This window comes from Mustela lutreola, chromosome 17 (assembly GCF_030435805.1).
Source record: "Mustela lutreola isolate mMusLut2 chromosome 17, mMusLut2.pri, whole genome shotgun sequence".
In the NCBI taxonomy this organism is placed as follows: Eukaryota; Metazoa; Chordata; class Mammalia; order Carnivora; family Mustelidae; genus Mustela; species Mustela lutreola.
In genome coordinates this window covers 3,798,798-3,815,493 of record NC_081306.1, presented here as the reverse complement: position 1 = coordinate 3,815,493, position 16,696 = coordinate 3,798,798, and positions in this window count along the sequence as shown.

Below are 16,696 nucleotides of genomic sequence, written 5' to 3'. Positions count from 1 at the left end.
GGTGCGGGTTGAGATCTCCCATCAGGAGCCCCCCAGAGCATCTTCCTCCCCAGCAGGGTCCTATCTGTGGAGTTGGCCGATGCCCGCACTGATGCCCTCATCCCCTTTCATGCACTGGCGGTTTTCAGTCTGATATTGAAAGTGCAATATGCTCGCCAGTAATGATGTCTTATTGGAGTGTAAAGATTTTCCCATTTCACTGCTTTATCCTGAATTTAAAGTATTTTGAAATTCACTTACACTGGAGAGGACCAGCAGCCCAACGTGGCCGTAAATAAACTGGTGCCCGCGAAGGTGTTATCTCTGAAATGGGAGATGGGCTAGGTGAGCGCTCGCAGGCAGGCGGGGCAGTATCGGGCTCCGAGCTCTTCCATTATGGCTGGCCACCGGGCAGCCGCTTTTCTTCCAAGCGCTGGGCGTGGGCACCAGGGCGCTCTGACCTTGTCTTTCGTTTCTATTCAATTGAAGTTTGAGTTGGAAGACCACTTAGCTCTCAAGTCTCTGCTTGGGAAGTCGGAAAATCTGAGAACTAATGTGGAGACCGACAAGAGAAGGGATTCAAGCAGGGGGGTGAGGAAAGTGGCTACGAGAACGATTATAGTCAATATGGGCAAACGTTTCTTGAAATGCTACTGTGGACTAAGCACCCTACTAGGTAATTTGCAGAGTTAGCTTCATGAAGCCTCTCAGTAATCCTGGGACACTGTTGGGAGTTCCCACCCCAGTCCGGCCAGCCAGACTCCCGGGAGTCTCCTAGTCAACCAACATCAAGGCCATGACTACAGGTGTCCGTGCAAAATAAACCAGGGAAATTTCTCACATAGGTTGTAGGTTGCATTAGGCGCTTAGATTTACTGATGTCTTCCACTGACCCATTTGTGCCTGGAGTGGCCAAGACAGATGCTTGACACTCTTGAGACCCAAAGCCAGTGTTATGTCAGCCCCAGCGGTAGGAGCACACGCACACTGGAGTGAATCCTGCCTCTGTCACTACTTTCTAGCTGTGGCCCTGGGGGACCATCCGTTCCCTCCTCTGTAATCTGTAGATAATAACGGTGCCCATGTCCTGGGGTGGCTGTGAGGATGACATGCGTCACGGTACGCGGAGCCCTTAGCGCAGCATGTGGCCTTGGGGTAAAGGCTGTGTAAGGATCCTTCAGTATGTGAACCTTTAACTAAAACCTTGAACAACAGCTTCCCAGTGCAGACGATTTTCTGCACTGTCTCCCACAGGTCTGGGGCAGTGGTGCGTCCTGGTGACAAGCAAGAGAAAATGAGTCTCTAAAGTCATCCAATATTCATCTCTTTTCCTATCATCTCTCAAGGACTGGATGTGGGTAGTTGTGGTGCCAGGCGACCGGCTCATCCCACATTGTCTACAGCTTCCCAGGGGTTAGCTCTGCAAGGCCCACCTTCTGGGAATCTCCTGGGTTTTGGCCAAGCCAGGAGGAGCAAGATATGCAGACAGCTGGGTTTTGGGGGGACACATGTATGAATGGAGCATGTAGTAGTTTGCTAGAGCTGCCGTAACAAAATGGCACAGATGACGTGGCTTAACCAACAGAAAGCCATTTCTGACAGTTCTGGAGTCTGGAAGTCCAAGACCAAGGCCCTGGCGGGGTTGGTTTCTCCTCAGGCTTCTCTCCTGGTGCACTAAAAGTAGAGGAGTAAGTCCCTCTTGTGGGGTCCCTAAAGATCACTTGGAGCACAGCCACAGACATGCCAGTGAAGAGGCAGAGGGGAAAAAAAAAAGATTTATTGCACGCACAGATCCTGGAGGAGGGAGGCACAACACACTGCACAAGGGACCATAAGGGGAGAACACCCAGGAAGCAGGCTCACCCAAAGGTGGGGGGGGTTGGCGGGTAATGGGGGGAGTTGAGACCAAGGACCCACCAGGAATGCCTCTAATGGGGGTCAGGGTAGAGTACACCAGCAAAAGGCATGCAAAGAGTTCACTGATCCATTTGAATGTTGCTGCTTTCCAGTCCAGGGAGGGCCAGGGGGGAACCCATGGCCATCCCCAGCCTGATCATCCTGGCACACCTGGTCGTCCGGGCAAGGGTGTCCAGCCTGGAAGTGGGGAAGCCACGGCATGGGGATGATAAGAATTTTGAAAACATACAGTACACCTGGGCTTTCAGATGGCCATCTTCTCACGGCAGCCTCATACGGCCCCTCTCTCTGTGCGCAGGCATCCTTGGAATCTCTTCCTCTTCTTAGAAGAACACCAGTCCTGTCGGATTAGGACCTCCCCATAGGACCTCCTTTAATCTTAGTCACCTCCTTAAACTCCCCATCTCCAAATACGTTAGGGGTTAGGGCTTCAGTATTACGGATTCGGAGGCAATACAGGTCCGCCAGTAACAGACGCCATGGGTTTCAAAGCAGAGGCTTTTCTGCGCGGCCCTTCCTCTGCGTGGAGCTCAGGGCAGCTCAAAGTTCTCTCTGCACATTGTTACTCTGTCACTTCCCCCTTGGTGGCACTGGCAGCGCACACAGTGATCTTTAATTGGAGGGCATATCTCAGCGGCACGCTAGCACCAGGTAGAATTTTGATAACAAGCTCAAATTAACTGGCTCTAATCTTTCTAAAGCAAGGTAAAGGTTCCCCAACCTCTACCCTGCACAGTCTCACAACAGCTAGTTGCCCACCGCCGGCAGAGTGACACCTCAGCTCCTCAGGGGGGGGGGCCCTCTGTCACCACCCCTGCTTCTCTCTGACCCCGTCCCCACCCACCTAACGACGCTCATTGGCTCTGGCTCCCTCTGCTTTCCGTAAAAACCCTGCACCACCGTCTCTCTGAGGGAAGTTTTGCATTTGCTGTTCCTCCTGGGGGAACTCCTCCCCCACATCCTTCCCTGGCCGCCGCCTCCTCATTCAGGCCTCCACCCAAGGGCCACCTCCTCAGACGGACCATCCCTCATCCTTCGGTCACTTAGCCATATCACCCACCACATTTCACACTGTTGCTTGCAGGCAGTGGGAGAGATGAGACAAGTCCATCTGTCAGATAACTTCGTCAGGATCCCCACTCTGTACGAGGCCGTGGAGCCTCGGTGATAACACAAGACAGACCCCATCTTCCCCAAGGAGCTTCTATTCTGGAGTGAGGAGGGACACGATAAACATACCAGCATCCAAATACACTAATGTGCAGTTCAGTGGGACGCCTTCAAAAAGCAGTGATGTAAAACCATTAGTCCTTCTGGAAAATTGCTGGACTGATCCATATGGCCTAAAAAACCCAGACCTCCAGCCTCCAGAATTGCAAGAAAGAAATTTCTTTTGTGTATAAGCCACCCAGTCTATGACACTTTGTGATAGCAGCCTGAACTAAGACACTGGTTTCATTTTAGGGATCTTATTGGATATTACCTTGTACGTGAACTAGATTTTAAAGCCCCCCCAAAGTACCTTTTGTCTGGAGCAAATGTTTGACATTCAGAATGACCCCTGATGTCAAAGGGAATAGAAATATTAAATGATTATAAATGCATTTTTTCTCATATTATTACAAAACGTAGAAAATTCCTGAAAAGCAGAAAAGAAAATAAAAAAAAATCCTCCATAATTTTATCATCTATGCACAGCCACTATTTACATTTTAATGTCTTTTCTTCAGGGCTTTTTTGTGTGTGGGTTTTTTTTTTTTTTTTTTTTGCATAATTATATCCATTCTCTATATGCAATTTTTATCTTGTTCTTTTTTTCCAGTGACTATTATATCATAAGCATTTTCCACATTATACAGTCTTTGTGAACATTGCATTTTATGACTCCATAATGTCCCATGCTAGGATTATGGCATGGATTATTTAACCAAACATTTACATTAAAATTTTTTTTTTATCTGTCTATTACTTATTCTGTGGCGATGATAATCTTGTTGTATAAACTCACCCCGTGCTACGCCCCAGCCCACTATCCGCATTTGAGGCTACTTCATTAAGCTACACACGCGAATGTGTAATTACTGGATCAAAGCGGGGAGGGACCATTTTAAGGCATTCAGGACGCATTTACAAATTACTCTCTTAAAAAGGCTGTGCCAGTGTACACTCTGATCTGCCATGTTAGAAAGGACCCATTTTGCTACACTTGTGTTAATATGCCTATTATCATTTTAAAAGACCAGCTAATTTGAAAGGCATGAAATGTTATTGTTTTTATTTGCATGGCTTTGATTAGTAGGGATATTGAAAAATTTTTCCATGTTTGTTAAACAGTAGCATTTCCTCTTGGGGACATGTCTGTTTATATCCTTTGGCATCTTTGGTTTTCTTAAAGATTTGCCTTAATTCAAATATATGAATACATCATTCCTCTTAATTATATTTGCTACAAATGTGTTTCCCTGTTTGTTGTCTTCTTTTCGAGTTTGATTATGCTTTTTATGTACCGAAGATGTAAATTTTTTTGTAATCACATCTGCCTATCTTTTTCCTTTGTGATTTTTTAAATCTTTTCTAATGTAGACGCTCTTCTCTCCAGAAGCTTGATTAATATTCATTTCTTTTTTTATATAGTTTCTTTATGTTTTGATTAAAAAATAATTCTTTGGTCTGTCTGGAATGTGTCTCTGTGCATAACCTTGAAGAGACTTTCCCCATGACTAACCATCTATCCCAATAAAATCTATTTGATAATCCTATTTTTCCCTTCTTTATCATATATTAAATTTTTGCATGTCTTGGAGTATTGTCTAAGCTGTTGTATTTAGTTGAACCAGTGTACCATTCTGTTTAAGTGGCTGTATTTTCCAAATCTGTTTAAATATCTGCCCAGGCTGGCCCCTGGGTACTTTGAGTTCAAGGAGAGATAAAAATGGTCTACTTTCACTCTTTCCTCTTGCTTCTCAGTAGGAAACCAGTTCAGCGACAAACAATGGGACAGTAGGATCACCATAAAGACAAAGGATAATGATTTTCCATTCTCCTAAAATGATGTCTGACTTTTAAAATTCTTGTACATTTCAGCTTTATGGAGGTATAATTGATACATAACATTGTCAAGTACTTAAAGTGTCCATCCTGGTGATCTGTTATACATATGCGTTATGGGAGGGTTTCCCCCAGTTACTCACCCATCACCCCACGTATTTATCTTTTGGGGTTATGGTGAGAACATTTAAGCTCTACTGTCTGAACAAATTCCATTTATATAATACGGGGTTATTAACTAGAGTCACTGTGCCTTGTATTAGATCTTCAGATTTTATTCATCTTATAGCCGGAAGTTTGTACCCTTTTACCAACTTGTCCCAATTTCCCCTACCTCCTGGCTCCTGACCTCCATTTGTCTAATTTCTGTTTTATGAGTTTGACTTTTTTTTTTTTAAAGATTCCACATATAAATGATATCATACTTGTCTTTCTTTTTTTAATATTTTATTTATTTGACAGAGAGTTAGAGAGAGAGAGCACAAGTAAGCAGAGCATCAGGGAGAGAGAGAAGCAGAGCTCTCGGCTGAGCAGGGAGCCCGATGCTGGGCTCGATCCCAGGACTCCGGAATCGTGACCCGAGCCGAAGGCAGCTGCTTAACCAACTGAGCCACCTGGGCGCCCCCACACTTGTCTTTCTGTCTGGTTTATTTCATTTAGCATAATGCCCTCACAATCCATCCAAGCTGCTGAAGATGGCAGGCTTTCCTTCCTTCTTACAGCTGAACAATAGTCCATGGTCTACGCACATCACACCTTCTTTACCTGTTGATCGGTTCACAGACTTGTGGGCTGATTCCGTATCTTGGCTACTGTGAATACCGCCGCCATGAACATGGGACGGCGGATGTCTTTCTGAGATCCTGTGTGTATCTTCTTTGGATACATCCCCCAAAGTGGGATTGCTGGGTTGTATGGAATTTCTGTTTTTAATTTTCTTGAGGAATCGCCCTATTGTTTTCTATCATGGCTGCACCAATTCACAATCCTACCACCTGCACCTGGGCTCTCTTTTCTCCACATGCTCGCCAGTACTTATGATGCCTCGTCTGTTTGATGATGGCCATTCTGACAGGTGTGAGGGGACATCTCATTGTGGTTTTGATTTTCATTTCCCTGAGGATAAGTGATGTTAAGTCCCTTCTCACGTACCTGTTGACTGTCTGGATGTCTGATCTCTGACCCTTGAAGATGATTTTGGGTCCAGTTTTTTCTTCTGCACTCCACACAGACTTCTGCTCTAGTCCTTCTGAGCTGGGAGTAGGAGCTCAGAAAGGAGAGCTTTCAGATCGTGAGTTATAGCCTCAACCTCACTCTGTGATTCCCCTGGGCAACCAGAGCCTGACCCTCCACTAACTTTCTTTCCACTTACCTCTGAGTTTTCTCTTTCCACTCAGCCTGACAAACACCTTGCCATCATGGGCACTCGCTGATTTTCTTTCTTTCTCTGAGGATTTTATTTCTTCCTGATGTAAGGCAGATGCCTCCCAAGGTCACAACCTTATGCTTAAATTCTTAGAATCTTTCTTGGCAGACCTGATGATTTCAGGTTTTTGTTACTTCCAATTTTTCTTATTTAATCTCAGGTCTTTACTATGCTCTAGGGGGGAGAGAGGATTGGAAGAGCTAAATTAGAGACATAGAGAATCCCTGATCGGGAGGGGGCTTCTGGAAACTGTCCCGTAGGAAACCCCCCAGGCCATCTGAGGGCATCTCCACCTGTCACAAAAGTTAAAGGAGCAATGTTCAGTATCCACACCGCCCAAAGCTTTCAGGCAGGAACCTCTTGCAAACAGACCACAGGAAATTAATATTCCATAATATCTGCACAGATATGTCATACTCTCATCTAGCCTCAGAAGCTGCCACTCTCTAGTTAGGCTTTTCAAAATTTAGATTCAGAGTCTGAAAAAGCATGCTTTCAAAATCCAATGGAATGATGTCCATGGGAGATCTGTATCACGAAGGATCAGGTGTTAGCAATGATGCGAGGTATAGTAAAAATGTACAAGGCAGGACCCATTCATTCACTTATGTACTCATTCACCCATTCATGTGACAAATGCTCATCAGGATCCTACTCTATGGCAGGCATTGTCCCCGTTTTAGGAGCTTGGGACCTACGAATGAAATCAACCTAGTCTGGGGGAAGAGGCATTCCAGCCACATCAGATGGAGGAGAGAGGGGTCACCTGGGTCTGTCTGAACCCAGCTGAACCCAACTGAAGTCTGTGGAGCATCTGACTCTTGATCTCGGCTCAGGGCTTGATCTCAGGGTCATGAGTTCAAGCCCACCACTGAACACCACACCCAGCATGGAGCCTACTTGAAAACCAAGCAAACCAAAGAAGGAGGAGGCAGGTAACACAATGCACTGTTTCTCCTTCTGTCTTTTATTTTTTCAACCAACTGCATTAACGCTCAGAAATGAAATGGGAAACCCATTCTGGTTTGCGGTTTATCAATAATCAGTGGAGATACATTCCAACACGCCTGGAAGCTGTGTGGTGAATAGGTATTATGGCTCTTTTATAAATATGCTTCTGTTCATCACTGCCTCTTGAGGTGGGAAGAGTTTCACATCCACTGGGAATCTGTATCTGAGGTATTTTGCTAATAAAATAACCAAACGTCAGACCACCATCAAACAGCTTCCCCACATGGGATCAGAGAAGCTGAAGGCTTCAGAGGGTGTGGGCAGAAACTTGGCTTGTAGATCCATCCAGTGTGTCAGCTCTTTTGAGAGCAAGAGGTGATTTTTTTTCTTTCCCCTAAAGGGTTACAAAAGGGAGGAAAATCATGAGCATTTAAGCAAGAAGCATTCAAAATTAGTTACAGATACTTTGGGGGCTTAAAAGATAGATGGGGAATTCTTAATTGTGTGTCACAATCTCTTGACTTCTTTATTTGATTCAGCAAATCCATACTTAGCCACAGCTTGTTATTGGCCTCACACAGTGTTTGGCATAGAATGGGTCCTAAATGATTTTTTTATTTTTATTTTAATGACTCATTCTAACAGATTCTGGAGATACGAGATAATGCCACCAAGCTTAAGAAGATCATAATATAATCATAATATAATAATATAATAGCGGAAGACCATTGTGTGATCAGCTACGCCTGGTGCAATAGTGGCCAATGTTTACTGAGCTCTTACTATATCCTAGGCACCAAACATTTTACGCACCTTATCTCTTGAATACTTAGGGCAACCCTATGAAGTAGGCACTAGTGTCTTCTCTGGTGAAGGATGAGGGGGCAGATGCCAACAGAGGTACACAAAGCCGGGAGGGAGGTGGGGTCTGAACCCACTGAGCCAACCCCTCTTGCCACCCCTGCTGCCCTCCCAGATCTGAGGGAGGACTCTAGAAAGCAGGACAGTGAAGAAAGCTGGTTTTGGGGGAGAAGGATCTGGAAAAGGTTCCCAGGGAAAGTGTTCTTTCATTCGGCATCTTGAAGGTTTCCAGAGGGGGATGAGCTGGGTGATTCAGCATGCCATTCCTAGAGATGAAAAATGTGTGAAACCGAACACCGTATCCCATCGTTTGGTTGCTAGTCTGGTTTTGACCTGGGGACTCCTTCTAGCAACAGCAGGCTCACCCATCTCACTGGGCTGCCTCAGTCTCTGGGTTGGGAGGAGAACTCGCCTCCCCTCCAAGCTCCCCACCACCCCCAGTCTGGAGTCAGACTCTGCTCCCTCTCTGGACATTGGGGTGCTCCCTATTCTGGACCTGCTTATCCCCGTTTCTGTTGTTACTTCCTGATGGGCACTGCCAAGCACCAGCACACCCATCCTGGAAAACATACCCAATTCACGAGACGTTCTCTCATAGTCCAACCAACCTTCACCCCACAGTCCCAGTGGTGTGGGAGGTGGTTCAGTGGCTCCAGCAGATCCCGGCTCAATGGCTCTTTTATTCCCCTCAATTATGAAGAGAATCCATTTGAGGGATGTGGGAAATGGGTACAGCACTGCCCTTGAGCCGGGTGAGAGGGACCTTGTTCTGGTTCTCCTTTGGCCATCCTCTATACAACACTTCAAGAATTGTGATGCCAAGAGAACATATGTATTAGGAGACGGTATCCTTCTGCACTATACTCTGTTCGCCAGAATCCTGCAATTTCCCGTTCACGCAGCCCCATGCCCACTTTGGGGGCCTGTTCTAGAATCTTCTTGTGCCTGTCTTCCAGAGGGTGGGCTATGCAGGTGTGTGCCTTCCTGGGCCCAAGGGCTGACCGAGGTGGGGTGGGGACGGCCTCAGGCATGCAGGCTAGGGTATCCCCAGGCTCAGACATGAGTCGTTGTGCTGTAGATCGTCACTGAGAGTTGGCAACAGGCTGAGTCAATTCTCCCCTGAGCACACAATGAGTGCGAGAACTTCGAATACGGACCTGGCCCTCTAAGTCGTTAAGAAGTTCTATTTCTTAGGGAAGGTGGCTTGAACATGTTTTATGTAGGTTTTCATTTTATAACGATTTACTCACGGTATACCGGCCTCCAGATTTACTCCTGCCGCAGGGCTTGTAAAAGTCAGGCTAGAAGACGGCTGCTCTCTCGTCTTTCATGGACTCCATCAAACCTGGTCATTTTATTTTCTGTCAGGGAAAGGTGCTTCATGATGTGCGTCTTGCCAACAGGAGGATGAGAGTTTGGGGCACAGCCACAAGTTGCCAGACGGCACCAAGATGCCAGTTGTTAACTACTGGTGAATTACAGCACTTAAAGTCTAGAGAACGCTGAATGGTTTCTGTGTGGCCCTGTGGCAGCTCACGGGACAAGGAAAAGATTCACTGCCCTGTGCAAACAGACAGGGCTGCTGGTCAAGTGAGCAGGGAAATCTGCCTCTCATAGAGCACCCCTCCCATGTTACACCACATGGCCCTTCTGCATACAGGAATCCTCTGCACACCGTATCAGTTTCAGTTACCTGCAGGTCAGTTACCTGCGAGTCAACCGCTGCCCGGATGGAGATGATCCTCCTTTGACTCATGGGGTAGCCTAACGCTACGTCTACCTCAAGCGCTTCATCTCATCACCCCCACAAGAAGGAGGGTGAGTACAAGATAATAAGATATTTTGAGAGAGAGAGAGAGACCCCATTCACATAACTTTTATTACCATATATTGTTATAATGGTTCTATTTTATTATTAGCAGTTTCTTACCGTACTGAATTTATGAATTAAACTTTACATATGTATGTGCATAGAGAAAAAACATAGTATATATTGGGTTTGATACAATTTCAGGCATCCATGGGGGAGTGGGCTTAGAACATACCCCCTGCAGACAAGGGGGAACCACTGTAACAGCCGTTACAGTAAGCTAAGCACTTTCATGCATAATTCATATGAATCATGTTCGATGGGATATTATTGGGCAGCATATCACTCTTATTTCTTCACTCAGCATCTCAGAAATAACCCTCTTATAGGTCAGATACTCTTTTTTAAAATGTTTAAAATTTTTTTTCAAGATTTTATTTATTTGTCAGAGAGAAAGAGAAGAGAGAGAAAGCACAAGCAGGGGAAGCGGCAGGCAGAGGGAGAAGCAAGCTCCCCATTGAGCAGGGAGCCTGACACGGGACTCAGTCCCAGGACTCTGGGATCATGACCTGAGCCAAAGGCAAATGCTTAACTGACTGAGCCACCCACCCAGGCATTCCCTGGGTCAGATAATCTTAACCCACTGCTTTGTTTAGAGATATTAGTATATTAGTTATACCCTGCCATGTAACAAATTACCCCCAAACTTAGAGGCTTCAAATAACAGCACTTATTATCTTATAGTTTCTGTCAGTCAGGAGTCTGAGTGTGGCTTTGTTGGGTCCTCTGGCTAAAGGTCCCTCACAAAGCCACAATCAAGGTGTGCCAAGGGTTGCACCTCAAGGCTCAAGTGCAGGGCGATCCCCCTTCCAAGCTCACTCACACAGTTGCTGGCGGGATGTGCTCCCCATTGGCTGCTGAACTAGGATTGCCTTCAGTTTCTGCTACATGAGTCTCTCCACAGGGCAGCCCACAACTTGCTTCATTGGAGCAAGCAAGAGAAAAGAGCGAGAGAGAGCCAGTGTGAGACAGAAGTCGCTGTGTTTTGTAACCTAATCTTGGAAGTGTCTGTGGTATATAGAATTCTAAGCTGTTCCCCTGGTGTACACATCCTATATAATTCCAGGACTGTGAATAGGTTGAGATCGCACTCCCAAGACTATGTTGCATTATATGGTCAAAAGGATTTTGCAAGTGTAATTAGAGTCTCAATTAGTAGACTTCCAGAAAAGGAGGTTATCCAGGTAGAACTGACCTTGAGTCCTTGAGTCACATGAGTCCTTGAGAAAGCTAGCTACCACGTATATAGTTAATGAGTCTGGGTCTCAAGATCACAGATGAAGCAAGTTAGCGATTCAAACCTTAAGAAGGATTAGACACACTGATTTGAAAATGGAAGGGGCCATGTGGCAAGGGATACAGGTGGCCCCTGAATGCTGAAAGCATCGTGCAGATGACAGCCAGCCAGGGAAGTACCACAAGGAACCAAATTCTGCCAGCAGCAAAAATGGACCTAGAAGTGGATGTTCCCCAGTCTGTAGACAAGGACTCAACCTGGCCAACACCTTGATTTCAGAGTTGTGACACTTTGAGCAGAAATCCCTGGGAACCTCTTCCCGGACTCTTGGCTCGCAGAAAGAGTAAGACAATATATTTATATGGTTATGGGCTGCTCTGTTTGTAGTACTTTGTTATGCAGTGTTATAAACTGAATTGTGTCTCCCTCTACCCTCACATGCACATGTTGAGGCCCTATCCCCTAATGTAGCCATATTTGGAGATAGGGCCCAAAAAAAAGCTAGAAATTAAAGCTAAATGAGGTCTCTTATGACCTGGAATTTGACCGGGGCTCTGATCTGATAAAATTCGTGTCCTTAAGAGAAGAGACAGACAGGGCTGCCCTGGCGTTCTCTGTGTGCACTTGCCAAGGAAAGGACATGTGAGACCACAGCCAGGAGGTGGCCATCTCCAAGCCAGCAAGAGACCTCTCACCAGAAACCAAATTGTCCAGAACCTTAATCTTGGACTTCTAGGCTCCAGACTCTGAGAAAATAACTTCCTGTTGTTTACGCCCCTCATCTTTGGTCCACTGTTATGCAGCCTGAACAGACGAACACACGCAGGGATCAGAAACAGAGAGCAGCATCCCATGATCGCTCTGTTCTCTTCGTGAAAAGTGAGTCACCAGATCCAGCCTGCACTCTAGGGGAAAGGTTACCCAGGGCGTGGTACAAGGAGATGGGGTCACTGGGGCCACCCCAAAAGTCTACCCATCACAGATACACTTAGCAAAAATGTTGTTTAGCACATATGTATGCCAAACTTGAGGTGAAGTTCTCAAGTTCTCACGGACACGGAGAATTTAGGGGCAATTCCAGTCTTCAAAACCATCGTTTCCTGGGGCGCCGGGGGGGGCTCAGTGGGTAAAGCCTCTGCCTTCGGCTCAGGTCATGATCTCAGGGTCCTGGGATCGAGCCCCACATCGGGCTCTCTGCTCAGCGGGGAGCCTGCTTCCTCCTCTCTCTGCCTGCTGCTCTGCCTACTCGTGATCTCTCTCTCTGTCAAATAAATAAATAAAATCTTTTAAACAACAACAATAACAACAACAACAACAAAACCATCCACTTCTTGTACAACTGGCATTATCCCAGTCCCCAAGTGACCATGGGAAAGCTTGGGGCGACTTGTTTCTTTGCTCAGCTGGGTGGCAGTGTGGCACAGGGGTGCTTGGCACACGGTGGGTTCAGGTCCTAACTCTGCCCCTTCCTGGGTGTGTGGGCTGGAGGAGATTGCTGACCTGTTCTGAACCTTCATTTTCTCACGTGTAAAATGGACATAAGGAGAATACTTCACCCACAGCATCCCTAAGAGGAGAAAATGTGCTCCTGCATGCAGGATCGAGCCCAGAGCTAGTATACCAGAAATGCTTCGTAAACGTTATCTACATTAGAGAACGAAATTCAACCGAGCGAATTTTAAAGATCTTACTAGCTTTATTCAGCAATTCATGAAACCGGCAGCACGCAATCGGGGCGGTAGGAAGGAGTTCCAAAGAGCTGTACTAGGCACGAGAAGGGGGCAGGAACAAGGCAGTGGTACTAGGCAAAAAGCACATTGGTGACTGAGCAGGTGACCTAATGAGCGCTGATTAGACAAGCCCTGATGGGCTGCTCTAAGATTCCATTTCTGCAGCACCCTCAACTGTAAGTAAGTTACGTCTCTTTTTGGTGATGCGGGGCTTAGCATCGGCGACTGCTTTGGGGACCTGTTGTCTTTTCTTTCACTATTCTTACCGTTGTTGCCGGGAAGGTCTCCTGCCCAGCCTAGCATGCCACTAGCAAGGGATGGTACCCGCTCTTCGTGAGTAACACGCCCGCCTCATTCATGCGTCTTATTTCCCTTCACCTTCTCAGCCTACCCTACAAGTTAGCTCTTTATTATCCTCAGCTTACAAAGAGCAAGCCTTACGGAACCCTCCGGGGGTTGAAGGACTCGTATCACACGGCAACCGAGCACTAACGTCAGAATTCAGACCCAGGGTCCCCAACTCTGAGGACCTGGCCCGGCTGGCTTTCCCACGGGCCTGGGGTCCAGGTGGCTCAGGGCTTCACCACCAGCTGGACTCCGGGTCACACGAAAGAGCTCATTTTCTCTACGTGGAGAGCCCAGGATTACCAGGTCACCTGGACAACAAAAAATTATTTAAATTTTTCTCCTCCCTCCCGCTCCCTTTTTAAATTGCAGCACCTCGAACCGAAAAGCCAGGCTTGCTTTAAGGGCCCCCGCGCAAGGCTCTGGGAGAGCAGGAGAGAGATTGGAAGGGTGGGTTTGAAGGCCGATCCTCTGGCTTTCCCAGCCCGGCCTGCCTTCCATCACCTGCAGCTCCGGGACTGAATCTCTGAACCTCTGAGGCTGAATCACAGAGGCGGGGAAGGCTGGATGTGGACCCTCCCCCGCCCCCCATCCGTGTAGCTGGGCCTCTGGGGGCACCATAGAGATGTAGTCCATTAAGGAATTACCTCGGTGCTAATGCTTTCCACCGAGAAGTGCTATTCTGCTGGGACCTCCTGAGGGTAGCTGAAAGTGTTTCATTTCAATTCATTCTATTCTCTGGATTCCTCGATTTAATGAGGTCTTTACTTTTGCCTTTAAAGAGTGCTCTCACCCCTGTGGAGTCTAGCTGTGGGCTGGAATTTGAATACTGTGGAGAACAGGAGGAGAGGGACCAGAAGGTTAACCCCACACACACTGAGAAGGAGCTGGCTGTCTCTGACTCCCCATCTCTGGCCAGCTTCACTCCCCCCCCTTCCTGAAATTCCAAATTTGGTGTCTCTGAGACCTCCCACCTACTGGCTGAACCTGCCCCAGTTCCAGAGCAGACTTCCTCAGGGGCACGGAGTTTATTAATAGTCTCCACCCCCAGACCAGTGGGGATCAGGATGAATTCACTCTCCAAAAATAGAGCCAATACAATTGCTGGGCCTCCAGCTGCCTCCCCCATCATGGCTCCTCCCCATCTGTTGCTCGCAATCGGAACACTCGCTGGACTCAGAGTGCCTAGACCTCCTTGGATGCCTACACAGTGCAGAAAGTAGCACTTCTGGGATATGGAGCTCTACTCAATGTTTAGTGCATTCAAGAGACTGGGCTTCCAGCTTGACTGGCCATGCCGTCACCTTCCCAGTGACCCTGCTTGATGGCCTAGACCCACATTTAGCCTCAAGCTCAAACCCAGCATCACTGTCCAGAGCCGTGGTTACTCCTGCTACTTACTCTTCATCCATAATGAACAGCTCCCCCACTCCACCCCATTCTATAACCACAATCTGTCAGACTCCTAAGTATTCTGGTGACTGGACCTCTTGCTACTGTGACTTCCATGGTGGTTTACTCACACTTTACAGATGCCTCCAGGAGTTAGGGTTGAAGGAGCCCTACGCCCTTAGATTCTCTGTAGTCTCTATATCTCCAGTATAACCAGTACATTTCTTCCAATCTGGAATAGACAGAGATGGAAGGGAACTGACACCAGCTTTCGGAACAACCCAATACAGTCAGCCACTGCTGCAAACTGTCTTGCTGTAGGTTACTGGCCATCGGACACTAGGCATCAGACCCAGAGTTCCAGGCAAACTCTCGATGCCCACATAGTCTGAAAGACAGCACTTCTGGCAAATACAACCCCGCCCAATGTTCATTTCATTCAGGAGACCAGTCCCCTGACTTGATTGGTCATATGGTAGTCCTCCTAGGGATCCTACTTAATGCCATAGACTCACTTTGAGCCTCAAGCTCAGCCGCCCCAAACTCCCCCCACCACCACTGTCTGGAGCCCTCAGACACGCTTAGGTCCTCTGAAACTGGGTCAGCAGGGCCACCTGGGTGGCTCAGTCAGTTGAGCCTCTGACTCTTGTTTTCAGCTCTGGTTGTGATCTGGGGATCCTGGGATGGAGCCTCGTGTCAGGAAGGCGTCTGCTTCTCTGCCTCTCTCTCCGTCTCCTTCTGCCCCTCCTCCCTACTCACTCTCTTAAATAAAAATAAGTGAATCTTAAAAACAAAAAAAACCCTGAGTCCATGGGAAGGAGAAGGAAATGAGTATCAGGTATAGCAGAAGGCTGGGGCACAACGATGGGGTTCACAAGAAAGAGACACATTCAGACTTGGGCGCGCCAAGCAGGAGTCGACAACGGACTTCTAGAGAGCAGTGCCTTCTGATATCCCCTGCCCTCCTCGGAGGCTGAGCTTGGTCCTCCATTCCAGCCGCACACTGGAATCATCAAGGGAGCTTTTGAAATTTCAGAGGCCAGTCTCCATACCCAGAGATTATGACTAAATTGATCTGGCATCAGTCCTGGAGATCAGCGCTTTTGAGGAGCTCCCCAGGTAATTCCAGGGGGCAAGAACCGATGGTGAAGAAGAACTTCTGGGCTTAAGACAGTAGGAGTTAGAGCTTGTGGGAGGCCACTAGGTTGAGGGCTCTGGCTCTGGAAGTAGGAAAGAAGATAAACCTAATCACAGAGACTGGGCCATAGATAAACTTGGTGATTTCTTCTGGGTCCACCAGTTGCAGTCTATTTTGGATCTTTCCCCCCACCAACTGATAAAGCAGAGGTTCCTAGTGGACCTCCTGAGTTTGGATTAAGGGACTGGACTGAACTGAGTTTAGAATTGAAGGGCCCCACTGACCATACCTGGATGAGTCAGGGGCTGTCGTTTTGGCAGCATCACTTTTCCCAGTAAAACTCAGTAAAATTACATCCTTAATATTATTGCTTGACATAAAACCCTTCCAGGAGTCTCTAAATCGTTACAGTAAGAGGAGGCTACCGACCTGGGATTTGAAGAAGATCAAACGAGCCGTTTAAGAGCCCTCCTTTTTGAGTGAAATGGACCACATACATTCTTTGGACAAAGTTAACCAGGAAAGGAAACGTCTGAAAGCAGATCCTGCGAATGATGGCCGTGCACAGAGAGGGGATGGTTCCTGGAACGTGATGTTGGAGGCTAGCGATGCTAATGACCAAACAACGATCAATTAGCTTGCGAAGTTGAGCAACTACGGGGTTTGCCACCGACCGTATCCAAGTTAAAGCTCTGTGGGGACATGCAGTGGCTGTCAGTCCTCAGAACAAAGCTGTCGGAGGCTGCCGGTGCCTTTGGCTGCTTTCAGTGAGCAGATGCCACTGAATGCAGTTCAGTCTCAT